The sequence below is a fragment of the Microtus oregoni genome, unplaced genomic scaffold (genome assembly GCF_018167655.1).
Source record: "Microtus oregoni isolate MIOR12 unplaced genomic scaffold, Mior012 000020F_ref0000438, whole genome shotgun sequence".
In the NCBI taxonomy this organism is placed as follows: Eukaryota; Metazoa; Chordata; class Mammalia; order Rodentia; family Cricetidae; genus Microtus; species Microtus oregoni.
In genome coordinates this window covers 8,765,901-8,789,726 of record NW_024543079.1, presented here as the reverse complement: position 1 = coordinate 8,789,726, position 23,826 = coordinate 8,765,901, and the positions used below count along the sequence as shown (strand labels likewise).

General features: G+C 42.8%; 1 protein-coding gene across 3 annotated transcripts in view; it reads right to left on the bottom strand.

Annotated features, from left to right (window-relative positions):
* Chd6 (chromodomain helicase DNA binding protein 6) overlaps nt 1-5,058 on the bottom strand; it is a 158,190-nt gene extending 153,132 nt beyond the window's left edge. For all 3 annotated transcript variants that reach the window (XM_041670129.1, XM_041670131.1, XM_041670130.1), the window contains exon 1: nt 4,986-5,058. The gene's annotated coding sequence lies outside the window, so the exon portion shown is untranslated. The remainder of the gene's footprint in view (nt 1-4,985) is intronic.
* Nucleotides 5,059-23,826: the final 18,768 nt, after the last annotated feature.

Sequence of the window (23,826 nt, the reverse complement as noted above, 5' to 3'; positions counted from 1 at the left end):
TTTGCACAATATTCTTTGGCCTTAAAAGACAAACCAATGACTACTGAAAATGTTACAACCAAACCAGAAAGACCTTTTCTCCACCTGAAGTCAGCCCTTCTACGTAAACAATCTTTGGATTCAAAAAACAAAAAATTTCAGCTAGGCATGGTAGTGTATGTGTCTTTAATTTCAGCAGTTGAGAGGCAGACAGATCTCTATGAGTCAGAGTTTAGCCTGGTCTACTAGTGAGTTCCAGGCCAGCCTGGTCAACATAGTGAACTTCAGGCCAGCCTGGGCTACATAGTGAGTTCCAGGCCAGCTAGGGGTACACAGTTAAGACACTGTTTCAAAAATAAATAAAAATAAAACCAAACAAATACATATATATTTTTAAATAAATAAATATGTGATGACATAACACACAAAAAATTCAAAATATATTAGAAATTTAACTATTGTATAAAAATTTTACCTATAAAACTAGATGGATGAATACTCCTTATAAAATCCTTAAAAAATGCACAAGAAAAGGAAATATCCCTTCCAATTATTTATAAAAACTCAAGTACATATTCATCACTTGCCATTTATATTTGGAAACACATCCTGAAAAGATTCTAATATTCTACTTCCTAATGCTCTTAAAATTTTCAAATATTGTCTTAAGTTCTAAAGTAATGGATAACATCCCCATGTAATTCTGCTGAAAGACCCAGGGTTTTCCTCATTAAAACACTTTAAGTCAGAAGCTTGAGCAGTGGTTCAGCAGTGAAGAGTACGAGCGCCTGGATTCGATTCCTGAAGGACCCACAGGTGGCTCAAAACTATTTAACTCCCAGGTATTCACATGGTACACATTGATATACATAAAATAAATCTTTAAAAAAAAATTTAAGACATTCCTGATTACAGAGGAAAAAGTTCAGAGTTTTAAAACTTCCAAAAGGAGCTTGAATCATGTCACATTTCCCTTGCACATTCTAAAGTTCCCAGGACAGAGTAAGAACGGTAAAGGACATGCAGAATACGGAGGACAAGACTCTACCACAAGTTATAGAAACTAACATAGATACTACACACAAAATATTTTTCTCTGGGTTTTATCCAAACAATTTAGTTCAGGATGGGAGCAGCAATGGACATTTTAAAATAACTCTATTTTACTACCTTCGGGACTTTTATGGAAGTAGTAGAATTTCTCATGAGGGTATCAACGCCTCCACAACATAAACGAAAGAAAAGAACATTCTGGCACGGAAAAGCGACTGCATTCTCCCTCTGCACGTCATGATTACTGTGTAGCAGGCTACTCCTAAACTCCCGAGTGTATTACAGGGAAGGAGGGCGACTGGGCTTTCACTGTATTTCCCCCCTTTAAGTAATAAATTCTTGTTTTGTTTTGTTTTGTTTTTTGTTTTTTCGAGACAGGGTTTCTCTGTGGCTTTGGAGCCTGTCCTGGAACTAGCTCTGTAGACCAGGCTGGTCTCGAACTCACAGAGATCCGCCTGCCTCTGCCTCCCGAGTGCTGGGATTAAAGGCGTGCGCCACCATCGCCCGGCTTAAGTAATAAATTCTTGAAATGGAAAAGTAAAATTGGATGCATATTTAGGAAAAGTATGTTCGCTGACCTTGCAACATGTGACTAAACCAAGATGGTACGCTCAAGCGTTTAACACCATCTTTGGAGTTGCCTTGGATGTAAAAGATCTGGGTTCAAATTTTACCTCTACCCTTTTCTAGTTTCATGGCCTTGAACATGTTACTTCGTTCTGCTGAACTGGAGCCCAGCTTCAGGAAGTGGCTATAGAGCAACAGAGCTATTGAGCTATAGACCAGTGCCTTCCAGCCCTATGGCCCCAGCCAGCATCCAGCTGAGTCCTAGAGGTATACAAAATATTCAATGCCTGCTGGTTCTCTGTTGCTTGCTCAAATAAGTGATCCTTAAAGAGCAGACACCTTAGACCTAGCTATTATGTATTCCAGAGTTTGCAGTATTACTACCCGGTACAGAAGAATGCAGACAACCCCATGAAATACACTGTAGCTTTTTGCTTGAACTAAATCACAGCATTTATGAGGGATGGAGGTAAAAGAAACTCTCTAAATATTTATCAAGAATAAAACTATCGTAGGCTTGGCAGTAGGCAATGCAACCACTGGGGAAAGTGGAATAAAGACGCAATTTCTCCAGGGGATGTGAATACTGTCGCTGTCCTGTACCAAAGGTGTTTTTGCAGGAAGACTCTCTGAATCCTACAACCTGTTCAAAGCGCACATGAGACACACTGGTCCTTACCAACAGACTTCCCTTGGAAGTTGGAGAGCACAAGCAACGACAGAAGGAAATCTAAGGTTACGAAGCCTCATGGTTTAACACAAGAGGGCATAACCACAAGGTAGGCTTGGGATTAAGCCATGCTTCCAAGAAACCCAAAAATGTTTTCGAAACTTAAATAAACCAAAGAAACCTCCAAGATATAGTGGCCTCAGGGCATACTGTTTCTGATAAATCTTCTGTAATATTCAGCTGGCAAAATCATAAATTGAATGTCATTCCTAAAGAAAAATAATCTGCTACATTATATTATTTGCTACTTGGGACAGCTATAAAGAAAGTATACCAATAAATACAAAAAACTCCCTAGTGGATCTTCCTAAAATGGAAGGCCGAACTCTGATTTGTTCACTCCACTTTCAACTGGTTCTCCAACCTCTAGCCTGAAGTCATATACTGAGGAAGGCCTCCTCACTATGTTACTATAAAAATAATTGGAAAGATATTTGAAAATTGGGGTAAAGTCATATCCAGTTTGCATTGCTATAATGTAGATGCTAAATGGGAAAAACGAAGAAAAATAAAAACCATGACTCCAGGGAACCGAACATCACAGAAACACAAACTAACTTCACTACACCAGGACACCAGTTCAAACTTCTTGCTATAAGCGGAGCTTCCAAAGCAACAGCGGGGAGAGATCTATACAACGTCTGAACTTTCTCTGTGTGCCTGTGCACATGGAGACCAAAGGTCAACGTTTCTTCCTCAATGTCGCCCCCTTATTTTTTGAGACAAAGTCTCTCTGGAGCTTACCAGTTCAGCTATGCTGGTCAGCAAGCCCCAGAGATTATGGAGCTAGCTACCATGCTTAATTTTTTCATGTGGAGGCCAGAGACAAATTTAGGTCCTAAAGCTAATACGGCAAGCAGTTTACCCCATGAGCTATCTTCCTAGCCCTCGGGTTAGCTTTATAATCCACTCATCAAGAAAAACATTTCAACACAGAAAAACTAATAACCCATCTATGACAGAGCTCCAAATTAAGTCATACCACTCCACATTTTCCCAGGCCTTTGCGAAACCACCTGCTAGGGTTGGCATAAAGCATGCTACATGACAACTCATGCCTAATCATTTTATCATACACAGATCTGAAATCCTTCTGTTGCCAGAGAACCACAAAGTTCACAAAAACTCTCTCGGAGGTTGCCAACCTGATCTTCCAACTTGGCTTCCGGCTAAGCTACTGTGCCACGCACAGCCAATGGGACAGACCCACTCACCCCATCACAGTAAGTTGAGCATTTGTAGCTCTAGGAACAGAGTGGTGTGTGTCCAGACTTCTCCAAAAGCACCAGAAGCAGATCTCCATGGAGTGTGCCAATATGGGGGTCTATTGGCATGATATTCTTATATATCACTTGGGAAATAATCAAATCCTAGGCAAAATATTTCAAACACTCTAAAAGCTGTCAATATTTAAAATATCTATTTTCTCTGTTCAGGGATCTGTTGCAGCAGAAATGAACAAGTTTTGTAAAGGGTGGAGGATAAGGAACACACAGCCCTAGAGAAAGATGCTCAGAGATGCCAGGGATTCACTAGAAACCTTAGCCAGATTACTAATGGTCTATAAAGCCTAATTTGGAGAACACGGGCCTAAGAGTTGAAAATTGAATTATACTGCCTTATTAGATCCCACACTCGTGAAACCACAGTCATATTAGTCATAACTGAAACCAGGAATACTCTGTGTACACAAATATAAAGTGCTTGCTTATGCATTTTTAATTGGATCAAATAAAACTGAAGCTGCAAACAAACTCACATTTCAATTATCTCTCACTAGTGCGGGGATTTCCTAATAACCTCGTTTTAAACCCCAAGGAGCTGCCAAGCCCTCTGCACATCTGACAGGCATGGTCCCTGAAATTTTTAGGAAGGACATTCTCCGTTACTTCTCAATAGAAAAGAAAAAATACCTGAAGGGGACAGATTCCGTTTCTATTTTCCTTTCCTCCCCAACCCCCTCCTTTTCTTTGCAAGCTCTAACATGCAATCTAATAACGCACCAAACTTGGCAGCGGGGTGGCTTGGTGGCTTGGAGTCTTCAGGGCTCCAATTTTCGGGGCGAGTGCGCGCTAGTGCGTGAGGAGCCGGCGGGAGGGGCGCGCGACCCGGGGACGCGCCGGGGCCCCCGCCCCCTCCCGGAGCAGCAGCCTGGCACCGGCCCACCCTCCTTCACCCCTGCAAACAGACGCAGGACTCGGAGCGGAGCAACTTCTCCGCGGGGGAAGCAGCCACTGGCGGACGCGGGGGCGGCCCTCACGCGCCGCGGGCCGCTGGGGTCCCCCGGGAAGCCTTGGCAGGCCCCGCCCCACCGCAAAGGCCCGCGCTCGGGGTCTGAAGCGGGACCCCCGAAGCTGGGCGCGCGGCCCGCAGGGGCGCTCTCCCAAGGACGGAGGGCGGCCGGAGCGCGCGGCAGCCTGGCAGGGAGGACGCCAAGCCCCTCGCCTCAGGCCCCGGGGCCCTCGGCCTGGCCGCGCGCCCGCCGGCCGCGCTCGGACCCCTGCCCGGCCGGGCCTCGCGCCGCCGCGGCCCCTCAACCCCGGTCCATTCATAGGGCAGCCCCATCCCTGCCAGCGGGATGGAGACAGGGTCCCCGCGGGCAAGACCAGCCTGGTGGGGCCAGGCAGGAAAATAAAAAGTTAAGAGAAGAACTTACCTAAAATGGCTCCTGCAGCAGCCAAAATACAAACAGCTATTATTTGGTGAAGTTTAGCTCAGACACCCTGCAAGGACACCCTAACCCAGCTCAGGCCCGCCTTCCCCGCCACGCCATTGGGCTTCGCTGGCTCAAAACATAGAATTATTGGTCCTCTGGGCTGCCGCTCAGACTGAAACCCGTTTCAAGCTTGCTTGCAGGAGCGAGTGATGGGCTCGCTCCATTGTGCTCGTATTTGCATGGATGTGATCGCGGCGCTGATTGGCCGATGCCGACGCCGCCCCGCCTCCTACCCTGGCTCTCCCCGCCTTGCAGACAGCGCAGCTCGCGGCCCCGCCCCCCGGAACGAAGCGGTCGGGCCGCGGGGGCGGGGCGGGGTTGGGGGTCCCGCGGGCGGAGGGGGCGGGGCGGGTTGCTGCACTCCTCAGCTTGCAGGCAGGGGGCGGGGACCGGGGCGCTGGCTTGCTGGCGAGCCGCCAGGGCTCAACCTGCTGTTGGAGGTCTTGCAGGTAGTGGACAAGCGAGCTGGAAAACCTGGGGCTGGCTCTCCTGGGAAGGGAGAGGATATACTGGAGGGTCCCACGACGGGAGCATCCCGCTGATGCCCAGCTCCTGTACACTCAAGCGTAGAGAGCAAAGGATTCCAGCGGACAGGAAAAGAAGATGCTGAGAGGCCAAAGGAAGCGAGGAGCCGGATCGTCTATCTCCAGCTGCTTCTCCTGCCCGCTCCGCCTGGCTCTCTAGCACACAAGGAGCTTCTTCCCAGGGCCCTGCACACCCCGGGAGTTTTCCAGCCCTGAGGATCCTGAAGCGCATTGGATATGCTTCAGTAAAATCAGGAGTCGAGCCATGGTGTGTTTATTTTCGGGCCTGTCTCCGTTACCATCCTTGTAGCATCCTCAAGGACAGGGCCTAGCATATGGCAGAGAGTCAACCAGTTGTTATCTTCGGTAATTCGTTTTTTTAGCAACTAATTTTTAAGTGCCCACTAAATACCCGACATTGATCTGAGACGTAAGATATAGCGGTCAATAGGACAAAGCCCTCTGGTCTCACCGAACAGGCAAAAGAAAGGCAATAAATAAAGTAAATAAATGAATACAGGGGAAGGAAGTGATGAATGCTGTAAGAAAACAGACGGAGGGAGGAAGGAAATCAGACCAGAGATGGGGAGGAGCAGTTAGGGCCGGAGGGATCTGGAGCTTACCCTGCCTAGCTGAAAAACCCTCAAAGCGTCCTTCCCAGCCTGGGACCCAGTGATCACCTTTCCTCTTCACTGCAGCCCCATCTGGAGTGTTTCCCCAGTGCATAATTAAGGAGGGTGGGGACCCCACCAAAGACTGGTTGAACTCTGACTTTAGAAGTTCATTTTACCTTAATTAAAGCAGGAATGATCTAAGTCTGATGATTCCAGGAGCAGTTTGTGAGAAGTGTTTAAGATGAGTATGGTTTGAGTGTGTCAAGGGTAGTCACACCTGGTTAACAGAGCTTTTCTGTACCGCTCTCCTCCCTCCCAGAGTATTTTTAGCTTCCCAGAGATCCCAGTTTTCCTCTATCTTTCATCTGTGTCCCTAATCCTCTTCTGAGTCTTACTTCTTGTCCTGGCTAGTTTTATGTCAATTTGATACAAACTAGAGTCCTTGGAGGAGGAAGCCTCGGCTGAGAAAATGTCTCCATAAGATCCGGTTGTAGGCAAGCCTGTAGGCCGTTTTCTCAACTAGTGGTTAGTGGGAGAGTGTGCAGTGCCAACTTTCGGCTGATGGCCCTGGGTTCTATAAGAAAGCAGGCTGAGCAAGCCATGAGGAGCAAGCCAGTAAGCAGTCCATAGTCTCTGTATCAGCTCCTTCCTCCAGATTCCTCCCCTGTGTGAGTTCCTACCCTCACGGCTTTTGAAGATGAACGGTTATATGGAATATAACCCTTTTCTCCTCAAGTTGATTTTAGTCTGGTTTTCATCACAGCAATAGTTATGCTAAGTAAAAGACTTCATTTCTTGTTTGGTCCCAGAGGTTTGTCCAGCTTGAAAATGCACAGGCAACAACCCCACATCACGTAGCTGGCTCACCTGGCACCTTCCTTTCATTCATTTCAAGGATGGCCAAGATGTCTCACAGCCCATGCTTCCTTCTCTTTCCCTGTCCTGAGATGTTAAGTACAAGCTCTGTCATGGGTATTATTTTGGATACAAAGACAAAGTATTAAGGCCGACAACGTTCCTGTCTCATAGGAACTTGTAGTCTAATTTGGGACAAGGCAGAGAAGAGAAACATACATCTCTAGGACCGCCAATCCTGCCAAGATTGTGAGTGAGTATACTGGTAACTAACTGTCCTCGTTCTGGCCTCTTAAGAAGTGGATAGCTTATTTACCTTCTAAGCCAACTGCTGCAAACAACTAAAGGACCAGGAAGCTGGTAGTAGGACCCCTTCAGCCCAAGTACAAGGATCAAGGGTTCTGCAGCTCTCAACAGTACTCAAGGGACTGACATCTATGAATTTGTCATTCCTGGGGTGAGGCTGAGCGAAATAATAATTGGACAGAGGGAGCAGCACTTATATGCCAAGGCACAAAGGCAAAAGAGAACCCAGGGAAGGGCAGGAGCTGGGCAGAGAGAAAAGGAAGACTTGATAGTAATTGCCATTCTCGAGCTTTGAGGAAAGTCAATAGCATAAGACACAAAGGCTCAATGTTAGGTGGTAAGGCCAGGAATCAATAGGAGTCCATGATGGATTCACAACAGTAGAAAGCAAAGGAAGTGCCTGAGGCTACATTCAGAAGACAAGAAACTTCAGGCTTAGTCTTGAAAGACTAGGCCTGCTGAACTGAGAAGGGTTAGTGGAACCTGGCTCTTAAGCATTTTCAGAGCAGCTAAGGGCCTATGAAGCAGTACTGAGCTCTTTGCTGAGTTCCGTCCAAAAGAAGAATACTACTGTACTATACTGTACTATAGAGAGGAATAAGTGTAAGGGATGGATGAAAAGCAAATTCCAAAATAACTATTCGTTTGGCCTGCTCTAACTGTGGCTGATGGCTTCTGCTCAGGGATAATTCTCTTGGAAGCCATATAACATGAGTCTCAGTATTGCCCATAAGACAGGGAAAGGAAGGAAGTTGACTCACAGCTCATCTTTCATTGGGCAGGGATTCACACCAGTTATTTATGACTAGATGCCACACAAGCTTCTGTGGAGTCCCCAAACACAGGGGCAACAGGGACCCTGGAAAGAGGGCCATGAACCAAAGCACTATCAGGATCTGTTTGTGTGAAGTCAGAAGGACCCCACGCAGAGCTGCTTGCCACAGCAACTGCGAGAAGACTCAGGTGATGTCATGATGCTACAAAGGCCTAATGCAAAGATGAGACCAGAGATAAAAGAATTCTGTAGTAATGCCCCCATTTCCAGAATGTTCTAGGAGGAAAGACAATGTATTAAAACACCAAAGGGTAGCCTCGGGCTACCTGCACTGCTAGAAGTTTCTGATAGTAACTCTACAAGCAGGCGATGGAGTTCTATCATTTCTGGGCACCTCCTAAACACTCCTGCTACTCTGCCAAGCTCACTGCCTTCCCTTGTCTGCTGATCATAAGCACCATTATCCAGAGGAGAACCAGGAGATGGCACTCGTGTGAGTCTGGGCTCCTGATTGACATCAAAGAGCAGAACCCCTGTGTTTACTTGCACTGGATGGGCAACAAACAAACAGTGTCAAGTGGCTGAGATACGCAGGTTGATTGTTGCATCCAGTTGCGCACCCTGACTAACACAGGACTTGTCCGATGCCATTGAATTCTCTGTCCTTCCATGTTTGTAAACTCGAGTGCTAGTGCAGTGTCTGGTACATAGCAGGCATTGCTCAAAGTATGAATGAATGTGTTGAGTCTGGTCTGCAAGGCTCCGTGATCAAACAGGAGGCAATGTAGCAGGTAGAAAGTGGTCCAGGAAGAGTGAGTGACATGTGCAGAGATAGAGAGATTAGGGAAAACATCGTTGGGTCTCGGCGCTGGTAAGGGCCATGATGTAAGAGGGAGATGGTCAAAGTGAAGCTAGAGAGAGGGCAAAGACTGGATCATAAAAAGGAAACCTGGTGCCGGGCGGTGGTGGCGCACGCCTTTATTCCCAGCACTCGGGAGGCGGAGGCAGGCGGATCTCTGTGAGTTCGAGGCCAGCCTGGTCTACAAGAGCTAGTTCCAGGACAGGAACCAAAAAAGCTACGGAGAAACCCTGTCTCGAAAAATCCAAAAAAAAAAAAAAAAAAAAAACCTGGTGAGGGGGGGTATGATAAAAAAAATCATATATGCATATGAAATTATCAAAGAATAAATTAAAATATTTATTTAAAGGGAAAAAATAAGTTTCCCGTGATAAGACACTGTGACCAAAAGCAACTTGGGGAGTAAGAGTTAGGGCAAAAACTCAAGGCAAGAATCGAGCGGCAGAAACTGAAGCAGAGACCATAAAGGACCCCTGCTGACTGGCTTGCTCCTCTTGGCTTGCTCAGGGATGGCATTGCCCACCGTGGACTGGGTATTTCCACATCAATTGTCATTCAAGAAAATGCCCCCATAGGCTTGTCTACAGGGCAATCTAATGAAAGCATTTCCTCACTTGAGGTTCCTTCTTCCCCAGTGATCCTGGCTTGTGTCACGTTAAGAAAAATAAAAACAAACAAACAAAAAAAAAACAATCAAATGTACTCAAGGTCAACAGCAACAAGTAACAAAGGAAATTTTTGAGCTGCCATAGCCTCACCTGGGACTGGGTTTTTCCAGGAACCCATCCTGTGAAGTAGGCCCCAAGATGGGATTGCACAGTGGTAGAACATGAAAATGCTTGAAGTACTGGTCTGACCTGTAAGCACGGAAAGAGACGTAGTCCTAGCAAATATTCTAATGTGAAATATTAGTTTCACATTCTGCAGAACTTTCTATTTGTGTGTATTTAATTTTAGTGGAATATGAGTTCTTACTTTGTAGTAAATGGAAATAAACTTTTGAAGCATAGTAAAAGAAAGTATAAAATTTATCCTTTAGGAATTCTTCAAGCATTTTAAATTAAGATGTCGTTTGGTCACACTTACATTTAAGGGTGATCTCATTAGCTGCCTAGAAAAAGAAAGGATTAGAAAAGAAGAGCCAAAATTACAAGTTTTTAAAACAACACTTACCATTTTTCCAAATCACTCACTGCATGAGACTGTAGACAGAAGTTTCTGACCTACCCAGTCCCACAGTTGTTCAGTCCAAAAGAAACACACAAGGCTTATATTAATTATAAACTTTTTGGACCATCAGCTCGGGCTTATTACTAACTAGCTCTTACAATTTACCCATAATTTTTATCTATGTTTAGCTATGTGGTTTGGTACCTTTTTTCAGTAAGGCATTCTCATCTTGCTTCCTCTGCATCTTGCTGGTGACTGCATCTCTGCCTTTCCTCTTCCCAGAATTCTCCTAGTCTGATCACCCTACTTGTACTTTCTGAGTGGCTATTGGTCAATCTACATTTTATTAAACAAATACAAGTAAAAAATCTTTACAGTGTACAAGAGCTTTATCCCACAGCATTATTATCTGGGGTCTTTGATGGAGCTGAAGATGAGATAGTTATAATTATAGTTCTCCTCAGTTATGATAAAAGATAAATTAGATATAAAACATTAGACTCACCAAGATAGATAGATGATAGGGTATTTTCTCTGACTTTGCCAAATACAAATATACTAAATATTATAATTGCAATTTTTGCTTGATAACTGTTTTTATATGTAATTTTACTAAGTTGTTAAAACCTTCCCTTTTAATTATAAAGAAAAGGGGGAATGATGTATGCTGTGAATGTGTTTTATTACTATTGGTTAATAAAGAAACTGCTTTGGCCTGTGGCAAGATAAAATATAGATAGGTGGAAAATCCAAGCAGAGAGAGAATGATGTGGGATTTCCCTCTGCATTCTGTGATTACCATTAATGAATAAAGTACTGCTTTGAGCCTATGGCAGAGCAGGAAGGGGTGAAGCAGAGCTAGGCAGAGAGGACAAGACTGAATGCTGGGAGAAAGAAGAGCAGAGTTAGAGAGAAACCATGTAGCCCTGCCTGAGACAGATGCCTGAATTTTAGCTGGTAAGCCACAGCCACATGACGATACACAGATTAATATAAATGGGTTAAATTAATATGTAAGAGTTAGCCAATAAGAAGCTAGAGCTAATGGGCTAATGATTTAAATAATATAATCTCTGTGTGATTATTTCAGTTCTGGGTGGCTAGGACAAACAAGGACTCTCTCCTGCTACAAGAGAGAGAAAACGAAGGCAGAGTCAAGAGAGAGGCAATCAGTCACTGGAGAAGCAAGATTTGAGGTAACATACCAGAAAGCTTATGGTAAGATATAGAATAATAGAAATGGGTTAATTTAAATTGTAAAAGCTAGTTAATAATAAGCCTGAGCTAATAGGCCAAACAGTTTGTAATTAATATATTTCTGTGTTATTGCTTGGGACTGGGCAGGCAGGAAATGAAAGAGCAGCCTCCAGTTACATAAGATGCCCAACCAAGTGCTTTGGGATGAGTATTTTTCAGAATTTGTGTATCCTGTAACCTTTTGGGGGCATTTTCTTGGGAACTACATAATAAGCATACCCACAAATGCTCAACTGACCTTGCACTATTAAAGTGTATAAAACTTTAATAATTCTTAAAAAAAATATTTGACCACAGAACTCTTTTCTCATTTCACAGCTACTACAACTGATATCACTTAGGGTTAAATGTGGCTACACACAATAAAGATGGCTTCAAAGGAGTGCTGGAGAGATGACTTAGTGCTTGAGAGCACTTAATGTCCTTTCAGAAGATCTGAGTTCAGTTTTGAGCACTCACTTTAAGTAGCTCACAACCACCTGTAGCTGCAGCTCCAGGGAAATCTAATGTTTATGGACACTGACGTACTTGCATTCAAACGCATAATTAAAACTTTAAGAAATAACTCTAAAAATAAAAGAAATGGCTGCAGAGAACTAATACTGCTAAAATTAGTTTCTTCTTGTGTAAGAACCACAGAGCACAGGCAAGCAGTCCGATAGTAGCATGGTACAGTGAAAACCAGGCTTCAAGACTTTTGCTTTACCTTTTTTAACTTTAACTCTTCACTTCCCATTCCAGGATGACTATTGATGTCTACAGAAGGAAAAAGGAGATGGTAAAATGTAAAGAGTGGGGCTTTTTCAACAGCCTCTCTGAAAATACTGTCCATCACACTCACTTGCATTTGTTTGGGCCTTAACTTGCTTGCACAGATTTTTTTCCAAAGCACAAAGGAGGCTGGGAAATATGATATTTTCTTTTCTGTGTGTCAAGTTAAAAAATTGGATCTATCACTAAAGAGCTGATAGACTCAACTAGCAGAATTAGGTCGATGTCCCACAAAGGTAACGTTCCACAGAGCGTACTCTTGGATAAAATGTCTAAGTAAGGAGATTGATTTTCTAAAACCGTTTTAGCCACTTTATTGTGGTACAAAATTCAATACTGTATAATTTGCTGCTGAAAAAAGTGCACAGTTTGATGGTGTTTAGTAAATCTATACAGTCAAGCAGCCGTCCCATAATTCAGATTTAGAATATTTACATCACCCGCCAAAGCCCCATTTGCAGTTGATCCTCATTGTCACACGCAGCCATTGATTTACTTTCTACTCCTATATGTAGTATTTCATGTCTGGCATATTTCATATAACATGAAATATGATGGCTCGTCTATACTGTAGAGTGTTTTGTTAATTCATTGTTTCTTCATTGGTGGGCAACATTCTATTGTATGGGCATCATGGTTTCTTTTGGGGTTGCTGTGATAAAATACTCTTATCAAAAACAACTTAGGGTAAAGAGGGGTTATTTTAGGCCACAGTTCCAGGTTTACAACAGGGGAATCACAGTGGCAGGAGCCTGAAGGAGTTGATCCATACATTTATAATCAGAAACAGAACAATGAGTATAGTAGTGCTTATTCTCAGCTCATGTGGTCCACACTCTTGAGTTCCGCTGCCTAGGGAATAGTGTCGCCCACAACAGGCATGTCTTCCAATATTGATTTACATACTCGAGGTGATCCCCTAAAGACCTGCCTGCGGGTCAACCTAGTCTAGAGAATCCATCATTTACACTCTCTTTCCTGTTGATTTTAGATAATGTCAGTTGACCATGGAGACTAACCTTCATAACGAATATGCCACTTTTTGTTCATACATTCACTAAATGGTGGGTATTTATTTACTTATTTAGCAGCATAAGAGGATCAACCCCAGGGTTTTGTACATGTTAGGCAAGTGTTCTACCATGGAGATTTACCCCCAGTCCTCTTTTTATGGTTTTAGTTTGAAAAGTGAATTCACTAAGTTGCCCAGGCTGGTCACCAGCTAACTCAGTAGTCCAGACTCGACTTAACCTTTTGATCTCCCTGCTTATGCTTTCCAAGTAGCTAGGATTAGGATTACAGGCCTGTACTACTAATCCTGCTTATGACGATTTTGTTCAATGATCTCATTTTAGAGGAAGGATCAAAGGTCATAAGACTCATGAATTAAATGAAACTCACAAGTCTCAGACTCCTGAAACTTTCAAGACACCTACCCAAAATTATACAAGCAATAAACAATTGCTGGGGAGAAGAGATTCTCCAGCCTGTCCAGCAAGGGATGCATATGTCATGTCTTTTTTTAACTCATGCCGCAGTGGGCTTTTCACTGATACAGCCACTTTTAAGTTGTTCATGCTCCGCTAAGAAACCCCAATAAACGCACTGGTTCACTAAACTAGACTTGGGTAGAAGCTTTGTTTGTCATTGGTAACTTATCTGAAGTTTTGTTTTGTTTTGGTTTTGGTTTTTGGCTTTTGTTTTCTTTACAATTCTACAGGAAAAGTCACACATTATGATGGGCATTTAAATTGTTTCTACTTTGTGGCTATTATGAATAATACTGCTATGGACTTTCATATTCAATTTTTGTATGTTTTTATTTCTTAGAGGAATTCTAAAGACGTTGATGTTTAAAATTGAATATGGTACTTTGAAAGTTCTTGTTTGTTTTTAAATGCCCACTACTGACAAACCCTGTCCTAGGTGCTGGAGGAGCAATAGTGAATAAAATTTGGTACATGCCTTGCCCTTGTGGAGCCTACAGTCAACGCAGGGATGGGAATTAGTCCAACAAACACAGAAACGATTTTAACATCTTGAAAGTCAAATATCACAAAGAGCTGCTACATGATGGTAAGATTGTACTAGAAGGATCTTCTTTGGTCAAGGAAACAAGAAAAAAAATTGCCCTTGAGCCGAGTGAGATCTGCAGTATGCTAGAGATGGCACTCTAATTATCCTTCAAGGAAATAGCAAATGTGACCACAGGGGCATTTCCACTCCTGCTGCCCATTGCAAGCAACTCACAGGTGTGCTGGTTTCAGGTCTGTCTGTCTTTGGATAAAGTTCCTATGTTTTAACCTCTCAGAGTTTGGGAAAAACTCTGAAGCAAACGCAACCAAATATTAATAAAATTTAGTTTTGCATAAACTCTTACCCCCTCCCATTTCTAATATTGACTATTGAGATCACAACATTGTGCATACTGGGCAAGTGTTCTATTACCTTTTTAAAGTGCTCTATCACCCCCCCCCTTCTAAAAAGTGTACACATGTGTTCATACATGTGTGGGTACCTTTATGTGTGGAAGCCAGAACAACCTTGGGTATCATCTTTTAAGAATTCAGTCTGCCTCCTTTGAGACATAAATACTTTTTTATTTTATTTTATTTTTTTTATTTTTCGAGACAGGGTTTCTCCGTAGCTTTTGGTTCCTGTCCTGGAACTAGCTCTTGTAGACCAGGCTGGCCTCGAACTCACAGAGATCGGCCTGCCTCTGCCTCCCGAGTGCTGGGATTAAAGGCGTGCGCCACCACCGCCCGGCAAGACATAAATTCTTATTTGGCTTTTGAGATAGCTAATTAGACTAGACAAGATGGCCAGTGAGACCTAAGGCTCTTACTGTCTCTCCCTCCCCAGTGCTGGGATTGCAAACACATGCCACCACTGCCAGCTTTTAAAAGTGGGTTCTGTAGATTGAACTCAAGTCCTCATGCTTACAAGTCAACTGCTTTACACACTAATCCACCATCCCAAACCCTTTTGTTTTGTTTTGTTTTGTTTTGTTTTTTTTTTGTTCAAACACAGGCTGGGTTTGAACTAGCTACATTGCTGAGCTGGCCTTGAACACCTGATCTCCTTGCCTCTACCTCCCAAATATTAGGCTTATACACACATGCCACCACACTCAGCCTGGGCTAATCTTGCATATTATTCTCTGTATGTTTGAAATATTTTATGACTCTGTATTTAAATATATTATTTAAATACATAAAATATATATTTAAATACTATAAATAGCATTTAAAATAAAAGTATATATATTTCCAAAAGACTATAGATAGATAGATAGATAGATAGATAGATAGATATAGTCTTTTGGAAATTATTCCTGTAGTGTGGACTATCTTATCTTACCATATGTTAACCTTGTTTTCTCTCTATGAGGAGAGGAGTTAGAAGGGAAAGGAGTTAAAATTGGCTTCTGGAATCCGGAACCTAGAACCACGGAAATGATGCTAGTAGCCAATGTGTATTGTGGAGCTGCAATCACTGAGGCTCAATCTGCCACTGAGGGATCCTCCTGCCAGAACTACCACTCCCTAGGACAGAACTAGAAAAGAACATTAACCCTACAGGCTCTGTAATGCTCCTTATTTCATTGAAATCCAAGTTCTGCTACCTTAAGAAATATCACTTACTTCACATATTTTATTCCAACTATTAGAGTTGTGTAGATTGAGTGATTCACACACAGTGTTTAGCACATGGTATCTGCTCACTATTTATTGCTACATTACAGTTACATCCTGTCCTCTGCTCCATTTCCCTATGCGCCCTCTTCACTGCCTAGGTCATTTTGAAACATACAAATTACATTGATTAGACTGATGTCACTGATCTTGCTTTGGGCCTGGGAGACCTCCCTTCTCTTCTGGTACATTCTGTAGACTCGCAGCCTCCCCCGATTCCTGATGTAGCAATCTGATTGGGTTAACTCTTAAAGTGCCTACGAGCTCATATTCATGTCTGACTAACACTGCTAACATCTTGATTCATTCTATTCATTATATATTTACATATAGAAATAACTATGAGCACTCCTGGTAGCTATGATTTATGGAAAAATCACACCTCAAATGTTCTTGAGCAGGAATCTTTAAAAACTCTGGTCACCTTACCCTGAAACAGCCTCATAAATCCTTGATATCCTCACTCAGTGGCACACATTCCTGCAGCAACAGCTAGACCATTTTAGTCATAAAAAATTTTGCTTAAGCTGAAACTTTTTAGCTAAGCCTCAAGCTGCCATGGAGTCCTTTCCCTTATGTGTGCAATTCTATCTTAGGTACTGCTGGCCAGTTTAGAGAGGCCACCATCTGCAAATGTACAATAAGAGAAGTAACACTGTTTTACATCTAAGAAAAACACACTGCAGTTTCTTTGAAAAATAATGAATTTGTTTTCATGTTTTTTGCTGAAGTGTGGTAGCTATTCTTCAGGATGTCTCCCCAAGTATCTGCCTACTGCCATTTGACTCTATATTGTCTTGTTGTGGAATATCACTTTAACTTGGCAAAAGTGTGTTACATTTGTTTATGCTGCAGCATATTACTTTAACTGTATAAAGGTGTATTACATTTTTTAATGCTACATTTGTTTACTGATGTAAAGATGTGTTGCATTTGGTTAATTATGAAAGATGTGATGCTGTTTTACCTGGCCTACCTAGGGCACCTGATTGGTCTAATAAAAAGCTAAATGGCCAATAGCAGGCAGAGGAGGGATAGGCAGGGCTGGTGGGCAGAACTGAATAAGCAGGAGGAGGAATCTAGGCTCAGGGGAGAAGAAAGGAAGAGAGTGAGCGAGAAAAAGAGGAAGATGCTGGGGCCAGCCAGCCAGCCAGCTGCCAGACAGACACACACAGAGGAAGCAGGAAAGTAGGAAATACAGAATGAAAGAAAGGGAAAAAAGCCCTGAGGCAAAACGTCGATGAAGAGAAATGTTTTCATTTAAGTTAAGAGCTAGCAGGACAAGCATAAGGCCGAGCATTCATAACTAGTAACAAATTTCCATGTCAGATTTGGGAGCCGCTTAGTGGCCAAAAAGAAAGCTTGCTACATTGTATTTTCATGTAACAAGTACGATTAGATGGGCAAACAGTAGGATATTGCTGAAATGACAGTGTGTCTTCTAGGGCTAGCTCAGAAATGATACTGTAGCACTTCCTTCTTGGAATCCTTTGCAATGGGAGTAGCCATACCATCAGGATGCTTAGTCCTAGGAGTGGTCTGTGAGACATGAGACCTCTTGACAATGGGCATGTGAGAGAGCTGTCTTGGAAGCAGACCTTCCATACTGAGCCAAAGCTTCAGATGAAATACGACACCCCCTAAACAACATCATTACTAGAAGGACATGAGAGATTTCTTAGGTACCCAACTGAGCCATCTTCAAATTTTTGACCTACAGAAACTGTGTGAGAGAATAAATGTTTGCTGCTATTTTAAACCACCAAACTTTGAGACAATTTACTGTGCAACAGGAAACTAATATGTTTAGTATTTGATGATATACGTGAGGGTCATAATTTTACTTATTTTAATGTAAATCATACTCATATAACAAGCTTGCCTAAAATTGTGTTGTCTTACTATGAGGCCTGAATCCAGATATTTTAAGGTGTTGCATATTTCAGGCCCACTCAGCAAACCTAGCAATAGCAGACAATCTAGACCAACCAGCAGCAATTTGAATCAGATTGATGACAGAAAGTTGTATTTCTCTGATTCCTTTTTTTTTTTTTTTTTCGAGACAGGGTTTCTCTGTAGCTTTGGAACCTGTCCTGGAACTAGCTCTGTAGACCAGGCTGGTCTCGAACTCACAGAGATCTGCCTGCCTCTGCCTCCCGAGTGCTAGGATTAAAAGTGTGCGCCACCTCTGCCTCCTGAGTGCTGGGATTAAAGGCATGTGCTACCACCGCCTCCTGAGTGCTGGGATTAAAGGCGTGCGCCACCACTGCCTGGCCCGATTGCATTTTAAAATGATTCTTTTGTTCTTTCTCTTTTCTCAAAAATGTTCGTGTATGTGTATGCATGTCATGTGTATGCAGGTACCCTCAGAGGCCAAAGAGGGTGTTGAATCTTCTGAAACTTGAATTACAGGAGGTTGTAAGTCACTTGGGTGCTGGAAATCTAACTCAGGTACTCTGGAAGAGTAGCAATTGCTGAGCCAACTCCCAGCCCAAGTCTTTCCAGCCCCAAATCTTACGGTTTCATTACTGTACGTAAAATTCTGAATTCATGGGAATTTTCCTCCATTTCTTTTGCATCTTCCAGAGATACACCCTAAAAGAAAATAAAGTTGGAAGTAAAATATAGGCCGTCATGTTGACAGCTATAGAGTTTATTGAGCATTTAATATGTACCATATACCATTCTAACTCATTTACATGTATTAATATATTTAATTCTTACAAAAAAAATTGTCTTCATTTTATAGTAGGTAAAACTGAGGCACATCACTGAAAGGAAGACTCTAGAACTTTCCCTCTCCCAGTCTACCAGCCTTTGGCCCTGGTGCTAAAGAGAACCTGTAGCTGCCATATCCACATCAGTTCAATCTAGGGTTCTAGGCTCCCCTGAGCTCCTATTGAAGGTATTGTAGCAAAATTAAGGCCAAGATTTCACAGAAGGATAAGAAAAGGCAACACAGACACTAGGAAAGAAAAAGGATAAAATGACGACCATACATAGACCAGGTGTAATGACTAACTTGTTTGTTTACTTGACTGGGCTCAGGGATGGCTCAACAGTCAATGTAAAAGATAATTTCTGTGGCTCAGTGATAAAATGCTTTCTTCACAAGCATGAAAACTTTTAGTTTGGATCCCTAGCACTCACTAAGAAAGTCGGGTGTGGCTGTCGAGCGCCTATAAGCCCAATGCTAGAAGGCAGAAACAGGAAAGGGCTACAGACTCACTGGTCAGCTGATCTAGGCAATTGATCTCCATGCTGGGGGCTTGCTGGCCAGCTGGTCTAGTCAATCCATGAACTACAGGTTCACTGGGAGATCCTATTTTTTTGGGGGGGGGGGGGGCGGGCGAGGAGTTGAGACAGTGTTTCTCTGTAGCTTTGGAGCCTGGCCTGGAACTTGCTCTGTAAAGCAGGTGTTGTTGGATGTTTTATTCTTTTGACTTTTGCAGGGAGAGGGCACAGGACACAGCTTCCAAATAAATCACACATGAAGACTTATTCTTACTTATTAATGCCTGGCTTTAGCTTGGCTTCTTTCTAGTCTGCTTTCCTAACTTAAATTATCCCGACTACCTTTTGCCTCTGGGCTTTTTCCTTTTCTTACTTCTGTATATCTTACTATCCCTCTTACTCCATGGCTGACTGAATGACTGGTCCCTAACATCCTCCTTTTCCTCTTCCAGATTTCTCCTTCTATTTATACTCTCTGTCTTCCAGCCCCGCCTATCCTTGCTCCTGCCTAGCTATTGGCCATTCATCTCTTTATTAGAACTGTCAGGTGTTTCAGACAGGCAAAGAACCACAACTTCACAGAGTTAAACAAATGCGGCATAAATAAAAGTCACACACCTGAAAATAATATTCCCCAGCAACCAGGCTGGCCTCAAACTCAGAGGTCTGCCTGCCTCTGTCTCCTGAGTGCTGGGATTAAAGGCTTGCACCACCACTGCCTGGTGAGACCTTATCTTAAAAGATAAGGTGGAAAGAGATAGAGAAAACATCTGATGTTAACCTCTGACCTCCATATGGGAATGCACAGATGCATGTACCAAAACTCATCTGAACATACCCCAAAACATCTGCACATACATGTGCACTCATATGCATACACCACACACATAAATACACACTCCCACAAATCTTATTACTAAGTGTGCCTGTTGAAAGGGTGTTGATAAGACATTAGTTTTTAAATAAGACTGTAGGAGAGATATGTCTTTTACCAATGTTTGGTGAGCATCTTATTGGTTCCATCCTTAGAGGGCCCGTCAGAGAAAAGCAAGAGGTTGGAATGCATAAATCCTCTCTGTGGATGAGCTAGAACACCCATTGTCTCCTGCTTCCAAACTGTGCTGGCTAGTTTTCTGTCAACTTGAGGGCAGCTACAGTCATCTGACAAGAGGGAACCCTAACTGAGAAAAAAATGTCTCCATCAGATTGGCCTAGAGGCAATTGGGGGGGCGGGCATTTTCTTCATTAGGGATTGGGACGTGGAAACCAAACCAGTAAGCAGTGTTTCAGTTTCTGCCTCTGGTTTCCTGCCTTGGCTTCCCTCTGTGGTGGACTGTAACGGATAGGCCAAGCAAACCTTTTCCTCCTGCCTTTGGCCAGTGTTTTATCACAGCAACAGGGAGGCAAACTAGGGCAAGGACTCAAAACCACACCCTCTTCTACATCCGCCTTGATTTTCAGCCTTCGGGCTTGGTTTCAGAGTCACCTCCACAGCTCCATGGTTCTCAGGCCTTTGAACTCAGATTGAATTTCAACATTGGATTTTTCTGGGTTTCTATCTTACAGATAGTAGGTAATGGAACTTTTGGGCCACCAAAATCAAGTAAACTGATTTTTTTTTTTATTTTTTATTTTTGGTTTTTTCGAGAAAGTAAACTGATTTCTGTTCTCTCTCTCTCTGTGTCTCTGTCTCTGTCTCTCTCTCCTCATGTGCATTCTATTTGTCTGTTTACCTGAAGAACTCTGATTAATGCATATATGTAACACTAATCTGAAAATAGGGACAGCCACAACTTAACTGGCTAAATTGAAGGACATGCTCCTCAAGATGTGAGCTCCGATTCAGTAGACTTGACTTAGATGTATACGAAAGTTTGAGGGGCTGGGTGAAGACTTAGTGGCTATGAGCATTTACTAAACAAGCATGAGGACCCATGCTTTGCCTCAGCACCCACATAAAAATCCAGGCATGGGGGCTGGAGAGATGGCTCAGAGGTTAAGAGCATTGCCTGTTCTTCCAAAGGTCCTGAGTTCAATTCCCAGCGACCACATGGTGGCTCACAACCATCTGTAATGGGGTCTGGTGTCCTCTTCTGACCTTCAGGCAGAATATTGTATACATAATAAATAAATAAATATTTTTTAAAAAAAAATCCAGGCAAGGCCAGGGAATATAACCACAACACCATGGGGCGGGGTTATGGAAACACGATGATTGCTGGGGCTTTCTGGCTACCAGCCCAGCTCCAGGTTCAGCGAGAGATCCTGTCTCCAGGGAGTAAAGCAGCAGAGCAAGGACTTAATCACCTCCTCTGACCTTCACCCTTGCACACACACACACACACACACACACACACACACACATACACACATAGTTTAGAGTTACTAAAGTATCAGCTGAAGACTCAGCTGAGGCAAATCCTGGGCAGGCAGTTGACTCTAGAACACCTAACAGGTCTGGGTAGTTATTGCAATTTTGAAGTGTGATAGCAGCCATGAAAGATGTCCTTATAGCACCTAGAGAAATATGAATGGGGACCAATGTTAGGAGGAATCAAGCTAAGACTCTTCTGCGTGCACGTCCAAGTAATCTCATACTGGGGTGAATGCTCGTGCCCATGATAGCTGAATGGCTTTAAGCCATTTAAACCAAATAAAATCATTTAGCCACATTTCTCAGTGATCATGTTTTGACATGGTCAGTCATATGGCATATGGCTAGTAATTTATTATTAACCAAGTAATAAATACCACAGTCTGAATTATTTATGTGTGTGTGTTCTGTATGTATACACGTGTGCAGGCAGGTTCCCGTGCATTATGTAGTATATGTTTGTGCACATGTACTTGAGGGTGCATGCATGTGTTTTATGTGACAGTCAGAGGTTGACGTTGGATGTCTTACTTGTCTTTCTCTGCACCATCACCATCATCATCATTATGTGAGATCAGGTCTTTCACTGAAACTATCTGTCTCGACTATCTGGTAGTGAACACCATAGAGCCTCTTGATTTGGTCTCCCCGACTCTAAGATGTGCTGTGTTCAGCTTTTTTCATGGGTGCATGGGATCCAGTTTCAATAACTTACACTTTACTCAGTCCGTAAAGTTCTTGCTTTACAGACTGAGCCATACTCCTAGTCCCTGCTTTATCTTTAAAAAATAAACAGGAGCAGTTACCTCCATAATCACATTATTTCCTTTCATTTGAATTCTGGTGTGCTCGTCTGAGCAGTCGAGCAGGCGGTGGCATTTTGGTTGCGTGCTGGGTCTTTGCGTAACCACAGCCCACCTTATCTATGTCCCAGCCTGTGGGGAGACCATTAGCAGTTTTGACAACTGTGAATTACAGTTGTGCTTGGGAGTGGTGGTTTTATAGTTACTGCCACTGTTTACGCTTTTATATCAGCAGTGCACGCTTTTTTTTCCTTATTAATAGCACCTTGGGGGAGAATGGCTGAGGGAGAACAAAACTTGTTGTTAAAAATAAAATTAGCTATATTTATTTTGTTTTTCCTTACATAATGGCAACTTCTGAGATCCTTAAATGCCGCATTTTATTATTCAGCTATTTACAAAATGCTTTTATAACCATCAAATCACAAATATTTTATGGTACCATTTGTCTTCTTGGGGAAAAATAACAATAACATGAATTGTGAGGAATAAAAGTTTTATGAAAAAAACTTTTCATGGAATCAGTGGCAGGGAGTCATAGAGAAACTGTTACGACACACAGCTCTAACCCAATACATCCCTACGCAAATGCTCACATTCCAGGGTATGAGTAGGATTAACTCAAAGTTAACACTGTCAGGGCTCTAAGAACTAAGAAAGATCCAGAGAAGGTAGTTGCAGCCAGTCAGCACAAAGTATTTGCAGTCAAATTGGATTCAGGGACAGGAACCATGGTTAGACCCCAGGAATTTCAAGTCACTTGGAGATAGGGTTAAGAAGAGGGTTGAAGACAAACAACAAAGATACAGATAGACTGACTTATTTTGATAAGTATGTCCAAACTGTGGGATATGCCAGTGTGTGTGTTCATGTTTGTGTGCATATGTATATGTGTATGGATAGATCTTGAAAGATTACAGTTTGGCTGATCAAATGGTCAGAACAAGTCATACTGTGGTGGGATTTTGATCCATTTAGCCAATGACTTTTGGGGCAGCAAGCCCTGGGGCATGGTCTTGTCTGCCTACAACTCAGCTTAAAAGCTGAGGGAGAGGATCAGGGTTGCGAGCGCTCCCTTACTCCTGCACTCTCTTGGGTGGTCAGAGTGGAGCAGGTAGGTGGTGGAGAGATGACCTGTGGTGCTCTTCATCCCTGGACAGACCTGATAAACAAAGGCAGCCTCTGATTTGCTCTGTATCTGTGAGTTTGTCTCTTCATTGCACCCCTTAATAAATTGCTTATTAGACTTTTGTGAGTTTTTGCTTCAGCATACAAAGATGAGTGGTTGAGTAGATGAATATATTGATACATGAATGAATGGGCTATTGAGCAGGTAAGTCAAATTAGGATCAATGGCTGTTATGGGTGAGAAATGAAAACTGGAGAAGTGAATGAGTAGTTTAATGGATATATGTACAAGTAGTCACTTGGATAAATGTACAAACATGTTCATAGATACATAGTCAAATAGAAGATCAAAGAGAGAGACTGGTAGATGAACAGCAAGATAGATTAATAAATGAATGGACCGATGATATGGGAGG